Here is a 17146-nt window from a genome sequence, read left to right as displayed (position 1 = left end):
TAAAATTGCTGTATCTTCTTGGTAGATTGAAACATCATTATATTACCCTGTCTCTGGCAATTTTCTTTGCTCCGAAGTCCACTCTAGCTGATGTTAATGTAGCCATTCTTCCTTTCTTTTGATTAACTTTTGCATGATATATCTTTCCCATTTTTTTCAACTTATCTATATGGTTGAATTAAGTAACATATAATTGATTCATCTTTTTTAATCCACTCTACCAATCTTTATCTTTTAATTAATATCTTTAAAGCATGTGCATTTCATGTAATTATTAATATGCTAAGGCTTAAGTCTGCCATTTTATGTTTTGTTTTCTTGGGTTTTTTCTGTTTGTTTTCTGCTCTAGGACTTACATTATATACACATAATTTATCTTACTTTACTGGTGCAATGATTTTACCAGTTTAAGTGAAGTTTAGACACCATACCTTCTTTACATCCCTTTACCCTCCCCAGTTTGTAATAAACTTGCTTTAGTAATTCCATTATATACATTTGGAACTGCATCAGACAGTATTATTATTTTTACATCCATCATCAAATATAATTTCAAAAAATAAAGAGGAGAGGGAAAATCTATTGTATTTTCCCATATTTTTGTTAATGGCTTACTTCCTTTCTCCTGTTGCCTATAATTTCTTTTTTTATTCTCTTCGTTTAGAGATACTCCTTTAGCCATTTTTTTAGAGTAGGTCTAGTGGTAACAAATTTTATTAGCTTTCCTTCATCTGAAAATGTCTTGGTTACTGCTTCCTTTTTTAAGCTTATTTTTGCCAAATACAGGGTTATTTAGCTCCTTCAGCACTTGAAAAATGTGTGCCACTTATACCTGACCTCCATGGTTTCTGATGAGTAATCCAGTGTCACTTAAGTTTTTGATTTTTTTTTTGTTTTAAATAAAGTATCATTTTTCTTTCACTAATTTCAGGATTTCTTTTTATTTTCAGTTTTCAGAAATTTTACTATGATGTGTCCTAGTTTGCCTTTCTTTGCATGTATTCTGCTTTTGGATTTCTTAGCTTCTTAATGTGTAGATTTATGTCTGTAGCTTAATTGTGATGTTTTCAACACCCCCCCCCTTTTTTGAGTACTTTCTCATACTTACTCTCCTTCTCTTTTGCTTCATGGTCTTCAGTGATACGAATGAGCTCTTTTGTAATAGACCCATAAATCTCTGAAAATCTGATCATTTTTCTTTCAGTCTATTTTCTCTCTGTTCTTTTCTGATTGTATAATTTTTATTGTTCTATGTTAAATTTCATGATTCTTTTTTCTGTCCCCTCCATTCAGTTGTTGAACCCATCAGTGAGATTTTTTGTTTACATTTTAGTCATTCTGTTTTTCATTTTAATTACTCATTACTGTCCAGGGGAAATGAAAGTCCCATCTCAACATTCTCTGAAACCACCTTGGTTGAAGGTGGGGGATTCTTACTGTAGCCTGGCAGGAGTGGAAGTGAAGCCTCCCCACTCATCTTTGTTGGCATGAGTGGGGCTGGGTCCACTATTTTATCCATTGTGTTTATCTAAAGTAAAGCAATTATTGTTAAAAAAAAGTATTCTGTTTTGCTAGGTTGAACTTTTATTGGTCTTTTAGTTAGAAAGAGCATGCTTTTGTGGTGTTTTCAAATGTTTCTCAGTTGCTGGCTTTTTCAGCTCCAAGTCTGGACCATATGAGGTGAATAGATACCTCAAGGAACTTACCCCCAAGCCATTTCTTGTGTCCTGATGCCCTAAGTGTCGGCCTTCTTCTATTTTTCACAGTCTTATGCTGTTTTATGATAATATCCAAGGATTTTAGCTAACCTAGCAATAAAAATATGAGTAAGTATGTCTCTTGCATCTTTGCAGAAGTGGGATCTCTGAGATAATTTTTTTTTTCTCAGCTCAGTCTGTTCTCATCAAGAGAAGTTTGGGTTTTAATAGAAAATGGGTTTGCTTTTCTGTTTTTATTCTCAGTGACCAGAAATTTTATTTTTGTGCAAGGGTAGGACTAATACATTTGGAACTATGGATCACAGATAAAATTAAAAGGTATGTCATATTTTCCTTTCTATTAAAGGTTTAGATAATTTGTCCATTAAAGAAGACTATACTTGAGAAGTAATTTTATCCTCCCATTTTCCTGTCTGCCTCTTACCCAGATGTAGAATGGCATTCCTTTCCAAATATAGAAGCTATAAGAGTTGATAAAATCTGCCTTCCTGGACATTCCTCAGCCCAACAGAGAAAGAATCATATTCCTGAAGTAGAAGAAAAGCATATATTATTGGCAAACTTATTTGCACTTGTGGTTAGGGAACACTGCACTATAAAAAAATAAAAATAATTTTGCCAATAATATATGCTCCTGTTCCACTTCAGAAATATGCGAGCTGGAATTCAATTGCTGCATGCTTGGAGCAGAAGATGGAAATTTTTATATTTTGGAGAAGAAAATATTACAAATACTTTTTGAGAATTATGGTTTGCAAAATTATGTGGTTTATCCAAGTTTTAAAAAAACTCACCCATATGGTACTAAAATTTTTATTCTAATGTGATAGTTTGCCCCATAAGAATTAGGAACATATGAAATGCAAATTTTTCAGGATTTGAACACAGGAGCCATAAGATGAAGAAAAGCTAGCAATAATTTTTCATTTGATAACACAGTGGGTTAAAAATAATATATTAAAATTCCTTTAGCCTCATCCTGAATTTTCTGGTGCACCAAAGCTCTTGTGCCTCCCCCCACAACTGTCAATCCTCTGGGTTTTACATATATTTATTATCAACCTGAACTTTGAAAGCACTTGAGATACTTACTCCTGTGTTCAAGTATATCCTGAGCTTGGAAGGGGGGCAGACAGACCTGGACTCAAATGCTAATTTGGCCATTACTGCCTGTATGACAATTGAGTAAAGTATTAACCTTCCACATTTCTATTTCTTTACTTATAAACTAGAAATAGTAATATTATCTCCTTATAATAGTAATAATTCTTATACAGGCATATTCCAATATCAGATGCATATATGCTCATTATTATAATTTTTACTATACTGAGATATCACAATGTATAAGGCAGAATATATTGGACTATGTGTGTACAGTGTCAGAATTTCTCATGTTATCAAATTTCTTTTGATCATGCCTCCTCAGATTTCTTGTGCATAGAGCTCTCTGGCTGAATATAAATTACTATCTGCATTCTCCATCTGCATTCACCCAAATGCACAGAAGCTCTACTATATACCTGAATGAAGTGTATGGAGTTCTTATGTTCTCAGTTTATAAGTACTTACTGAGCATCTACTTTGTGCAAGCAGGCTCTGGCCCCTGGTTATACAGCAGTAAACCAGACCCACAGATGGGCTTTCCAGGTTTTTCTCCTGCCTGTTGGGTCAGGTTAGGTTTTCAGGTGAGCAGGAACTTCTGGAATACAGGTGGGTTGAGAAATATAGTTGTTAGGAATAAGACCTGGGTTATAAAAACCCATATGGAAAAGAGTGTGGTTAGTTTTCGGGTTAATTACACAAGAAAAGAGAGATAAAAAGAAGAAAAAATACATTTAAAACCATGGGTTAGACACTGAAGCAAGGTGCATAGCAGCAGAAAAACAGCTCCCACCATCACAGCAGATTTCTCATTCCTGTAATTTTGTGCTGAACACATACTAATCTGAACCTAACAGATCTTGTACCCAGGAGTCCATGAGGAAATCATTTTGTTAAAGGCTTTTTATTTCCCCATATTCCATGCTCTCTTTAATGTGATTTTTAAAATTTTTACTTTCAAATTATACCTATAAATCCTATTTAAATTTGCTTTATATTAAACATTTTGTCTAATTATGGCAGTAATAAAAAGGAATTACACTACTCATACCTATTTCCATAAGAATTTTGAGTGTAATATGTTATTTTATCCTAACTATGCACCTGTGTGAGTTTTTTTTAAATAATGTGCCAGAGGTTTAATAACAAAAAAATAGCATTCTTGTCAGATACGGATAAAAAAGGGAAAATAGAAACCATGTCACTTGGGGAATACTTCTTTTATTAGATGAAAATACTATACTGCTGATTTTTTATGTAGAAATACCATCTGAATATTAAATTATTCTGATAGTGGTCTTTTATTCCTCTCTGGTTTAAAGACATCATCCTTATAATTTACATCTCCCTCTTCCACACACATTGCCCACCTTTCCCACCAAAATTATTTACTTCCTTATACAGGTCATTTTAGTATTTCATGAAGTCATGTGACATTTTCTCCAAACTTCCCACATTGCTTATGCACCTACCAAGGATTTAAAAAAATTATTTCTTCTACTCCTCTCTGTTCTCCTCCTCTCCTATTCCCCTTCTCACTCCTCCTTCTGCTTCTTCTTTCCTTTAAAATTTATGTTAATCAATGGAACTTAATTTTCATAACTTAAAGAAAAAAATAATACTAAAAGATTTTAAAAAGAAAAATAGAGCTGCTTCATGCTCTACCCTGCCTGACTTGAGTCCACTTTCCATTCTGTACATTGTTACTTATCTTCCCGTTCCTAAAATATGTTTATATGAAAATTTCTGGATTAGTCATTGTAAGACAGTACATATTAGTGCCTACCAGAAATGACTAGAATTTAGTTTTCTACTAACTGCCCTCCCCTGTGTATTCTCCACCCTCATTGTCCCCAAACAATTACAAAACAAAATTTGATTAAATATATATTCCCTGCTTACATGTTATAATCATGTGATTACTGAACTCCGCAGAATGTCCTAGTGTGATTTGCTCAATTTTGGGGGGAGGGAAATAGAAATTCTGTTTGTTCTAGGAGGTAAATACTTCCTTTAAAAAACATAATGTCATATCCTGACATCACAGTGTTTTATCAGTAATTCTGACTGAATCATAAAATCCTCTCTAGGTTTGAGTTCTTCAACAGCCACCTTTGGCCATCTTCCTCAGATTGCTCTCCCTACATCTGCTCATGGAACTGCTCACTGGCTGTGGACCTGGAGTTTCCCTACACCATTATCCTAGGAAGCCCCTTCTTCTTTTTCTTGTGTCTAGACCAGTCCTTCCCAGTCTTAGGCATTCTCTTCCCTTATTTGGGGGGAACACATTCTCCAAGAACTTCCTGAAGAATGTTTCATAGAAGGAAACTTTTTAGAAACCTTGAATATCTGAAAGTTTCTTTACCTTCACTCTCCTAGGTTGGAAATAATTTCCCCTCAGAGTTGTGCAAGCATTAATCTATTGCTGGCTAGATTCTGTTATTGCATGTGGATGGGTTCTATCTCAACCTTATTTATGCTCATTTGATTGTGACTACTTTTTGCCTCAACCCCTTTACTCCTTGCCACAATCAGAAAGTTTCTTTTCCTCTTCAAATTTTGGAATTTTATGATGATGTGTTTAAATACAAGTATTATCTGTTTGTTTGGTTTTTTTCCTTTCATTATGCCAGACACTAGGCAAATCTTAACTACCTGGAAGGTCAAACCCTTAGATAATAAAAATTTGTCTCCTATTATTCCTTTTTTAAATATACCCACTGTAGTTTTAAAGTATTAAGCCTAATGCTAGTCTAACATGCTTTTACACATTAAGTGTACAAACAATTGTATCTTAATGAAAGAAGATATAACTCAAAAGACAAGTTATATGCTGTTCTTAACATGCTTCTATACATATGTTTGCAAACACTTTTATCTTAATGAAAGAATATGTTACTTGAAAGACACATTATATGAGTAGAGTTTCACTGAGTCAGTAACAGGTATACTCTAAAGTGCTTCTACACATACATTTACAAATACTTATAATGAATAAATATGCTACATGAAAGAAGTTATATACACAGTGTATTGCAATGAGTTGAGCATCTGGTTATTCCCATATAATTCTACATGTATGTTTACATTTTAATGAAAGAAAATGTTACTTGAAAAAAGGTTTATACACAGTACAGTTTCCATGAGTTAAACATGTGGCTATTCCCATATGGTTCTACCCATATGTTTACAAACACTTATAATAAAAAATAAAGATGTTACTTGAAAGATGCATTATACACAGAGTAGTTTTAATGAGTTAAGCATAATGGTACTCCTATATGCTTCTACACAAGAGTTTACATACCCTATCTTAATGAATGAAAATGTCATTTGAAACACATATTATACAAAGTGTAGTTTCAATGAGTTGAGCATAGGGCTATTCGCATATGCTTCTACACATAAGTTTACATAGACTTCTATCTTAATGAAGAAGATGTTATTTGAAGAACATAATGTATACATTGTAGTTCTAGTGAATTAAGCCTACTGCTATATCCATTTGCTTCTACACAGAACTTTACACTTTTTTAAAGTTTTTATTTAAATTCCAGTTAACATACAGTGTAAAATTATTTCAAGTGTACAATATAGTGGCTCAACACTTTTATACAACACCCAGTGATCATCATAACAGGTGAACTCCTTCATCCCCATCACCCAATTAACCTATCCTCCCAACCACCTCCATTCTGGTAAGCATCAGTTTATTCTCTATAGTTAAGAGTCTGTTTCTTGGTTTGTCTCTCTCTCTTTTTCACCTTTGCTCATTTATTTTGTTTCTTAAATTCCACATATGAGTGAAATCATATGGTATCTGTCTTTCTCTGACAGATTTATTTCACTTAGCATAATACTCTCTAGTTCCATCCATGTCATTGCAAATGGCAAGACTTCTTTCTTTTACAGCTAAGTAATATTCTTGTGTGTGTGTGTGTGTGTGTGTGTGTGTGTACATATATAACACTTCTTCTTTATCAGTTCATCAGCCAATGGGCATGTGAGCTGTTTCCATAATTTGGCTATTATAGGTAATGCTGCTATAAACATCTGGGTACCTGTATCCCTTTAAAATAGTATTTTAATATTCTTTGGGTTATAAATACCTAGTAGTGCAATTGCTGGATCAGAGAGTAGTTTTATTTTTAACTTTTTGAGGAAACTCCATACCATTTTCCACAGTGGCTGCAATGGTTTGCATTCCCACCAACACTGCAAGAGGATTTCCCTTTCTCCACAACCTCACCAATACCTGTTCTTTCGTCTATTGTCCATTGTAGCCCATTCTGACAGGTATGAGGTGATATTGCATTGTAGTTTTGATTTTCATTTCCCTGATGATCAGTGATATTGAGCTTCTTTCATGTGTCTGCTGGCTATCTGTATGTCTTCTTTTGAAAAGTGTCTATTCATGTCTTCTGCTCATTTTTAAATTGGCATATATGTTTTTTGGGTGTTGAGTCACATAAGGTCTTTATATATTTTTGATATTAACTATTTATCAGATATGCCATTTGCAAATATCTTCTCCCATTCCATTGGTTGCCTTTTAGTTTTGTTGATTGTTTCCTTCACTGTGTAGAAGCTTTTTGTCTTGATGAAGTCCCAACAGTTTATTTTTGCCTTTGTTTCCCTTACCTCAGGAGACATATCTAGAAAGAAGTTGTTATGGCCGATGTCAAAGAAGTTACTACATGTTCTCTTCTAGGATTTTTAATGATTTCAGGTCTCACAACTAGGTCTTTAATGATATTTGTGTATATGGTGTAAGAAAATGGTCCAGTTTCATTCTTTTTGCATGTGCTGTCCAGTTTTTCCAACACCATTTATTGAAAAGACTGTCTTTTTTCCCATTGGATATTCTTTCCTGCTTTACTGAAGACTAATTGATGATATAATTGTGGGTTCATTTCTGGGTTTTCTATTCTGTTCTATTGATCTATGTGTCTATTTTTTTGCCAGTACCATACTATATACTACAGCTTTTTAAAATAACTTGAAGTCTGGAATTGTGATACCTCCAGGTTTGCTTTGCTTTTTCAAGATTGCTTTGGCGATTTGGGGTATTTTGTGGTTCCATACAAATTTTAGGATTGTTTGTTCTAGCTCCATGAAAAATGCTGTTGATATTTGGATAGGGATTGCATTAAATATGTAGATTGCTTCGGGTAGTATACACATTTTAACAATATTTGTTCTTCTAATCCATGAGCATGGAAAGTCTTTCCATTTCTTTGCGTCCTCTTCAATTTCTTTCATCAGTGTTTTACAGTTTTCAGAATATAGGTCTTTCACCTCTTTGTTAGGTTTATTTGTTAGGTATCTTATTGTTTTGAATGCAATTGTAAATGCAATTGATTCCTTAATTTTTCTTTCCACTGTTTCATTATCGGTGTCCAGAAACACAAGAGATTTCTGTACATTTATTTTGTATCCTAGCACTTTACTGAATTTGTGCATCAGTTCTAGAAGTTTTTAGCAGAATCTTTCTGGTTGCTATATATATAGTATCATGTCATCTACAAATATTGAAAGTTTAACTTCTTCCTTGCCAATTTGGATGCTTTTTATTTCTTTTTCTTGTCTGATTTCTATGGCTAGGACTTCCAGTACTATGTTAAATAAAAGTGGAGAGAGTGGACATCCCTGTTTGCTCCTGACCATAGAGAAAAAGCTCTCAGTTTTTCTCCATTGAAGATGATATTAGCTGTGGGTTTTTCACATATGGTCTTTATTATGTTGAGGTATGTTCCCTCTAAACCTACTTTGTTGAAGGTTTCTATCATAATTGTCAAATGATTTTTCTGCATCTATTGAAATGATCATATATTTCTTATCCTTACTTTTATTAATGTGATGTATTACATTGAGAGATTTGTGAATATTGAACCACCTTTGCAACCCAGAAATAAATCCCACTTGATCATGGTGAATGATTCTAGTAGTTTATTGAGAATTTTTGCATCAGGGGTATTGGCCAGTAGTTTTCTTTTGTTGTGGAGCCTTCACCTGGTTTTGGTATCAGGGTAATGCTGGCATCATAGAATGAACTTTGAAGTTTTCCTTCCCTTTCTAGGCTTTTGGAGTAATTTGAGTAGAATAGGTATCAGTTCTTTAAATGTTTAGTAGAATTCACCTGTGATGCCATCTGGTCTTGGACTTTTTTTTGTTTGGAGTTTTTTGATTATTGATTAAATTTCTTTGCTAATTATCCATCTGTGCAAATTTTCTATTTCTTATTGTTTCAGTTTTGTGAGTTTATATGCTTCTAGGAATTTATCCATTTCTTCCAAGTTGTCCAATGTTTTGGCATATAGTTTTTCATAATATTCTCTAAGAATTGTTTGTATTTTGGTGGTGTTGGTTGTTATTTCTCTTCTTTCATTTGTGATTTTCTTTATTTGGGTCTTTTTTCTTTTTGATAAGTCTGGCTAAAGGTTTATCAACTTTTTAAATTTTTTCAAAGAACCAGCTCTTGGTTTCATAGATCAGTTTTATTGTTGTTGTTTTTTAAATTTTCTATATCTTTTATTTCTGCTATAATCTTTATTATTTCCTTCCCTCTGCTGGCTTTAGGCTTCATTTGTTGTTCTTTTTCCAGCTCCTTTAGGTCTTTAGGTATAAAATCAAGTTGTTTATTTGAGGGGTTTTTTGTTGTTGTTGTTGTTGTTTTGCTTGGTGAAGTAGGCCTGTATTGCTATCCTTGCCTCTTAGGATGGTTTTTGCTGCATCCCAAAGGTTTTCGACTATTGTGTTTTCAGTTTCATTTGTTTCCATGTACTTTTTGATTTATTCTTTGATTTCCTGGTTGGTGCACTCATTGTTTAGTAGCATGTTGTTTAACTTCCATATATTTGTGGTCTTTCCAGACTTCTTCCTGTTGTTGACTTCAGTTTTATAACATTGTGGTCAGAAAAGGTGTGTGGTATGACTTCCATGTTGAGGCTTCTTTTGTGGCTTAATATGTGATCTGTTCTGGAGACTGTTCCATGTGCACTTGAAAAGAATGTGTATTCTGCTGTTTTAGGATGAAATGTTCTGAATATATCTGTTAAGTCCATCTGGTCCAGTGTGTAATTCAAAGCCATTGTTTCCTTGATGTGCTGTTTAGATGATCTGTCTGTTGATGTAAGTGGAGTGTTAAAGTCCCATAATATTACTGTGTTATTATCAATTCATTCCTTTACATTTGTTATCAACTGTTTTATATATTTGGGTGCTCCCATGTTGGATGCATAACTATTTATGATTGTTATATCTTCTTGTTGGATTGTCCCTTTTGTGATTATATAGTGCCTTTCTTTGTCTCTTCTTACAGTCTGTGTTTTAAAATCTATTTTCTCCGATAGAAGTATTGCTACTCTGGCTTTCTTTTGATGCCCGTTTGCATGACAAATGTTTCCTCATGGCCTCACTTTCAATCTGCATGTGTCTTTAGGTCTAAGGTGAGCTTCTTATAGGCAGCATATAGATGGGTCTTATTTTTTTTTAACCATTCTGAAACCCTTTATCTTTTGATTGGAGCATTTAGTTCATTTACATTGAAAGTAATTATTGATAGATATGTATTTATTGCCATTTTATTACTTGTTTTACTTTCTGGAGATTTTCTCTGATGATTTCTTATTTTTGTCTCTTTTGGTCTCTCCTTTGCACTCAAAGAGTCCCCTTTGATATTTCTTGCAGGGCTGATTTAGTGGTCCTTTAGTTTTTGCTTGTCTGGGAAACTCTTTATCTCTCCTATTCTGAATAATAGCTTGCTGGATCAAGTATTCTTCCTATTTAGCACTTTGAATATATCATGCCACCCTTTTCTGGATTGCTACATTTCTGTTGAGAAATGTCCAACTAGGCTTATGTGTTTTCCCTTGTAAATTAAGGACTTCATTTTTCTTGCTGTTTTTAAGATGTTTTCTTTATTAGGGGTGCCTGGGTGGCTCAGTCGGTTAAGCATCTGCCTTCAGCTCAGGTCATGATCCCAGGGTCCTGGGATCAAGCCCCACATCAGGCTCCCTGCTCTGCAGGAAGCCTGCTTCTCCCTCTCCCACTCCCCCTGCTTGTGTTCCCTCTCTCACACTCTCTGTCAAATAAATAAATAAGATCTTTAAAAAAAGATGTTTTCTTTATTAATATATTTTGCAAATTTAATTGCCATATGTCTTGGTATTGGCCTGTTTTTTATTTTGATGGGAGTTCTTTTTGTCCCCTGGATCTGGATGTCTATTTCCTTCCCCAGATTAGAGAAGTTTGGCGCTATTATTTCTTCAAATAAATTTTCTGCCCCCTTTTCTCTCTTCTTCTTCTTCTGGGACTCTTATAATATGAATGTTATGTTCGATGGAGTCACTGAGTTTACTAAGTCTATTCTCGTGTTTTATAATTCTTTTGTTCAGCTTCATTACTTTCCATTAGTTTGTCTTCTAGATCACTAATTCATTGCTCTACTTCTTCCAGCCTGGTGTTCATTGCATCAAGCACATTTCTAATTTCATTTATTGCATTCTTCATCTTTTATTGATTCTTTAACTCTTTTATCTCTGTGGTAAGGATCTCACTGATGTCCTCTATTCATTTCTCATGCCCAGTATCCTTATAACTGTTTCTTGAATTTCTCCACCAGACATGTTACTCTTATACATTTCACTTTGATCTGACCATGCCCTTATCTTGTTCTTTCATTTGGGATAAATTCCTCCATGTTGGCATTTTTTCTAAGTCTCTGCCTTCTCTGTGTTAGAAAAGCCAGTTATGTCTTCTGCTGTTGAAAGTAATGGCTTCATGAATAAGAGGTCCTCTAGTACCCAGGGCCTGGTGCTTCAAGGAGAGTCTCCAGCGTGTGCTGCATGAGCTCTGTTGTTTTGTTTTGACTGATCTATCCTTCAAGCCAGTCATCTGCTGAGGCTCTCCTTGCATACTGTAGTCAGTGTTTGGTCTGTGGCCTGAATGTGGTGAGTTTTAACTAGATGTGCTCTGGTCTGCTTGTGAAATGAGACTTGTCACCACCTCTACCATAACTGAGGCCCTAAGGAACTCTCTGGTTGGGAGAAGCAGTATGGGCAGGGGTTTGCGCTGTTCTTCTGGGGGAGGGGTCTGCTGTGCTGGAACTGAGGCAAGCGTGACTGAGAAGGGCGGTCCTACCAGAGCACAAGGGTAGGGCTTAGTGTATGCAAGTTAGGCAGCCAGTGTGTGGGCTGTGCTTCTTCCCACAAGTGGCTCTGCATTTATACTGAAGGGCAGCAGAGGGAAATGGCACTGGCCAACTCCTGTGTTTCCTAAGAAGTGTCTCCATGAAAGCTGCCTCTCAGGAATGCACTCTAAGAAGAGTGAATAATCTCCCCACTGTGAGCCCAAGGTTCTCTTCAGACTGCTGTTTCCAGGCTGTCTGCCCCCAAGTTGTGTGCCTGCCTTCTTTCTGGGAGTAAGGCAGTGCCCTCCAGGCTCTAGCCCAGCCAACCTTGCTGACATTTGAAACTCCAGACTTTAAGCTTTGCTCATTGCGTGAAGTCATGAAATTCAACACCTCTCATTTTCCAAGCCAATGGCTTTGGGGAAACGTTCTCCTTGTGCATTACCTTGTCTGTTCCTCTCTCTCTCTCCCTTCTCCATGACCATGGCGCCCCCACCTCCACAGCATGAGCAATTCATTTCTCCCTGAAACCACATTTCTTCACTTCTTACTTCTTTGATGTGGCCTCTTCTCTTTCTTCAGTTGTGGAGTTTGTTCTGTCAGGCTTTAGGTCTATTTCTGGGATATTTAGGATGATTAGATAGTTATCTAGTTGTGTTTATGGGAAGAGGCAATCCTACAGCCCTCCGATTCCACCACTATCTTTCTCTGAAAACTTTCTTACATTATTTCTTTAATAAATTCTTTCTTCTATGGTATTATCTTCTTCTCATATTATAATTATATTATAACCACTTTGTACTGTATGCATTTTTCTTATTGAACTAGTTTTCAGGAAACTTCTACCAATTTACCTGCCAACTATCTACTAATTAAAAAAAAAAAAACACAACTCCAAAGCACTATCTTGTCCTTGGAATATTCTTCTTTTATGGCATCTTGCTATTATTTTGATGACTTAATAATGTCTTTTCTCTCTCTGAGGACATTAAACATAATTACTTTGAAGTTTTCTTCTGGTCCCACATTGCTGCTGATACCTTTGGTATCATTTATTTGTTTTGGAGTACTTTTTTTATAATAAAGCATTTCCTCACTGGTGTCTTATTAATATTTAGAAATGAAGTACTTATGGATGATTGGAAGCTCTCTGTAGGTCTCACATTAGGGTGAAGACTGGGAATTTAGAGCAAGTGTGGCTTGTTAGTATTTCTAGGTCTTTTTACTTTGGCTTATTCATTTCACAAAGATTTTTTTTTAATACTTTGCTTGGGAAGTTGCAAGCCTGTGGACAAAATGCTGGAAGCCAAACAAGAAAATGACCTGGTGTGCTCATCTTTTATTTCTGTGTCACTGAATCCTGGGTTTTTTGATTCAGTCTCCAAAGATCAGGGAACTCCATGTTCTACTGGAATGGGGAAAGACAATCACCAACTCTGTGTTTGGTTTATGGAGTTTTAACTCCCTCTTCTATTTTTGATCCATTGCTAGTTCTTGTCCTGAGATACCCAGAACCTCTAACTCTTGAGATACGTCAGGGTTCTCCTTATCAAGAACTGTGACAGTCTGAGATACTACCTCATTTGTGAGTTAACAAGTTGGCCTACTACAGTTTCATAGATTCTGGCAGAAGAGAGATGACTGGTTCAGAGACAAAGGACTTTATTATTCAGGTCACAGCAAGCATCATAAGTTCCATGTTTGTCTCTGTTCCTCTTGCCACCCAAGTTCCATGGGATAAATGTGAAAGTTTGTGTCATAGATGAGGACCCCTGAAGTTAGAAAACCCTGACATTTTTAGTGTCTGCACATCTTTTAATGATGTATTTGATGAAGAAATTTCTTAATTTTAAGGAAATTCAATTTATCAATTTGTTCTTTTATGCTCAATGTTTTAATGTCCTATTTAAGAGATATTTGCTTATCTCAAAGTCATGAACATATTTTTAAAATTTATTTTCTTCTTAAAATTTGAATATTTTAACATTCACATTTAGGTCTATAATCTACCTCAACTTAATTTTTGTCTATGACATTAGATAAGAGTCAAGGTTAATTTCCCTCCCTCATTATGATATCCAGTTGCTCCATGACCACATATTTGAAAAACTATCTTAAAGAATGCATAGAATCCTAAAGACTGGGAGCATGTTTCAGTACTTAATATGTACTACTTTTATGAACTATAGAATGTAAGACCAGATAAGGCTGCCATTATTGTGTTGTATTATTTGTATATTTGTGATTGGACTATTCAAAGGAAACAAAGAAACAAAAGATCTGTTTTTAAGGAGGTTATAAACAAATGGATAGAAATAAACTTTATACATATACTATAATTTATATAAATGAAGGAAAAATTTATGCAATAAAATGGATAACATGTTTTTCTAAGACCTCTTAACTGTTACTATAGTACTGCAGTTGTCACATTTGTTCCAAAATATCTGTCCATGCCTAAGGAAAATTAGGGAGCCTGGAAAAACTGTATATCTTGATATATTAAGGAATTTCCTAAAGGAGCACCAGGAAAGGCAAATTGGATTCATAAACAAAGCTTTGGTTAACAGATGTGAGAGATAACTCTGAGTATGGTATCTGACACTCCCTTTCTTCTGCAGGTAAAGCTATTTCACTGAAACCATTGTAGGATATCGGGGCCCTTGCAGCCCTAATTTATCATTTCTTAAACCTGGGTCTACACAAAAGGGTGAAGTTAATTCTTCCTCATTTTGCTACTAATCACTGTGCAGCTTTGGTCCTCTGAGAGCTACAGGGCAAGTGAGCTAAATGGAATTGTAATGGCACCTTTTGGACAAGGCAGGTACCAGATCAGATGGCAGCACCCAGCAACAAAGGAAATCATGTACAATGGATAAAGCATGCCAAATGTACCTAGTGTTTTCTAGACTACAATTAGAGGAGAGAAAATGAGCATTACATTTTGATGGTTCAGAGAGCAGACTGGGCTTGTTCTTTCTCCCTTCTTTCCACCCTCCCTCCCACTCTCTCAGTCTTTTTCATTCTTAAAGATTTTTTTATTTATTCATTTGAGAAAGAGAGAGCATGGGCAGGGGGGGAAGGTCAGAGGGAGAGGGAAAAGAAGACTCCCCCTGAGCATGGAGCTTAATGTGAGGCTTGATCCCAGGACCCCGGGATCATGAGCTGAAGGCAGATGCTTAACTGACTGAGCCACCCAGGTGCCCCATTATTTATTTATTTTTAAAGATAGATTGATTATTTATTTATTTATTTGTTTGTTTGTTTGTTTATTTATTTATTTTAGAGAGAAAGAGTGAGCATGAGTGGAGAGAGGGGCAGAAGGAGAGGGAGAGAATCCAAGCCGACTCCCCGATGAGTGTAGAGCCCAACTTGGGACTTGATCTCATGACTCTTAAGATCATGACCCTGAGATGATGACTTGAGCTGAAACCAAAAGTTGGATGCTGAACCAACTGAGCCACCCAACTGCCCCTGGGATTTTTCCTTAGACACGTGAAACATCTCTTTGAGGCTCTTAGATAGATTATGAGCAAGAGAAGGGTTGGCAGGAGGAAGAATAAGGGTCTAATTAGCAGCTGGGATAGAGGACCAGCAGAAAACTATTTTGAACATATAAATGTAAGGCAACATTATTATTGGATTTTAAAACATTTAAATTATCTTACTTATTTGATTCTCTTAACCCAAGAACCTGCAGCCAGTTTTTCTAAAATGAAAAAGAAGGAATCACATGGAGGTTAAGAGATTTGCCTACTATTTTAGTAGTCAGTCCCAGTCTAGTGGAGCCTGGGTCTATGGACATCATTCTCTAACTCTTGCCTCTTACTCTCTGCAGCCTCACTGTCCCCACAGTTTCTCACCCTAAATTTCTCAACAATCCTGACCCATCAACCTACCAAGACCACTTGCAGGCAAATTCTGCTGAAAAATGCTGCTCTTAACTATGCTTCTACTCTATTCAACACATGCAGACTCCCCACTGGCTCCTAGATTACATATAAATGCCTCAGCCTGGCAGTCACATGCCCTTCTTCTCTCTCACTTCTCTTATTCTCTGGTTCAACCAATTTCCCAAACATCTCAAGTTTTCCCAAAGCTTTTGTAAACTCCCATTACAATCTCTCCCAGTGCAAACATTGCTCTCTATATGGGTTTCCATCTCTTAGTCCCTCCATGAGTGAACATTCTGTGGTAGGAGGGGTACCCAGAGCCTCTTGGCATCTCCCCTGCAGGAGCTGGGGGAGTGCTCTGTGTAGAGGGCCGACTCCACCATTGATAGGCCCAGACTCACTGTCACTAAAAGAATCTTCTAAGTAGTGGACTCTGATCCAATTCATTTAGTGGAGAGTTTGGAAAAAAGAAGCATCAGAGGGAGCCATAGTCATGTTCCCAAGTAAATTTTATTACCACTGAAAATAGAAGAAATGAGAATGTTTGACATTAATATTCCAAAAATAATTTTCCACTTTTCTTTTGAAAATTTTCAAATGTAAAAAAAAGCTGAAGGAATAGTACAATAGATGCCTGTTTACCCTTGACCTAGATTAACTGGGTTTTTTTTTTTTTTGAAGGCTAAAAATTTTTATTTATAAAGAAATAATTGTATGCTAATTTTAACATCTAGATTGTACAAAAAAGTAGCTTGAAAATTCCCTTTTGATATCCTTAAAGAGCTGGATTCCATTATATATACTTTGCTCTCTCTTCAGGACATCTTAACCTCAGACTGGAGTTGAGAAGAAATATTGCTTAGGTCCCCTCAACTCATTCTTGGGCTCCAGACAATGTGCTGGACTTCTGAGCAAATAAGCAGGTTACTAGTAACAGTACCCAGGGAAAGACAAAGCTGTGGGTACTGAAAGTTCCTTCCACATGGCATCCCTCCACTATTGTAAACTTCAGTTTCTCAGTTGTTCACATGTTTTCATTGTATAAGTCATAGTGAGCTAGTTTGATTCATTGTAGAATGACCTAGATTGTTAACTTTTCCATGTTTACTTTCTCTCTGTAAACACACACACACACACACAAACACACACACTCTCTCTTTTTTGCTAATATGTTGAAAATAAGTTGCAGACATCACAACATGTCACTTCTGAATATTTTGGATGCCCTAACTATGAATGAAAGCACTCCCTTCATAATACCACTAAAATAAAGTTATCATTTGGTGTCTAATCTACAGTCA

The 17146-nt window shown here is 35.7% G+C and overlaps 1 protein-coding gene and 1 non-coding gene across 5 annotated transcripts in view; one reads left to right on the top strand and one right to left on the bottom strand.

The window, feature by feature from the left end:
- Positions 1-17146, top strand: part of GABRG3 (gamma-aminobutyric acid type A receptor subunit gamma3) — an 803787-nt gene that overhangs the window by 256911 nt on the left and 529730 nt on the right. The window lies entirely within an intron of this gene.
- Positions 16857-16923, bottom strand: LOC112808873 (small nucleolar RNA SNORD29). Its single transcript, XR_003204471.1, has one exon. It is a non-coding gene; the product is annotated as a small nucleolar RNA SNORD29 (small nucleolar RNA).

Source organism: Callorhinus ursinus, unplaced genomic scaffold (assembly GCF_003265705.2).
Source record: "Callorhinus ursinus isolate GAN/ISIS: 27379988/994484 unplaced genomic scaffold, GSC_fseal_2.0 scaffold78, whole genome shotgun sequence".
Classification (NCBI taxonomy): Eukaryota; Metazoa; Chordata; class Mammalia; order Carnivora; family Otariidae; genus Callorhinus; species Callorhinus ursinus.
The sequence above is the reverse complement of the archived record's forward strand: the minus strand, read 5'-3'. Positions and strand labels throughout refer to the sequence as shown.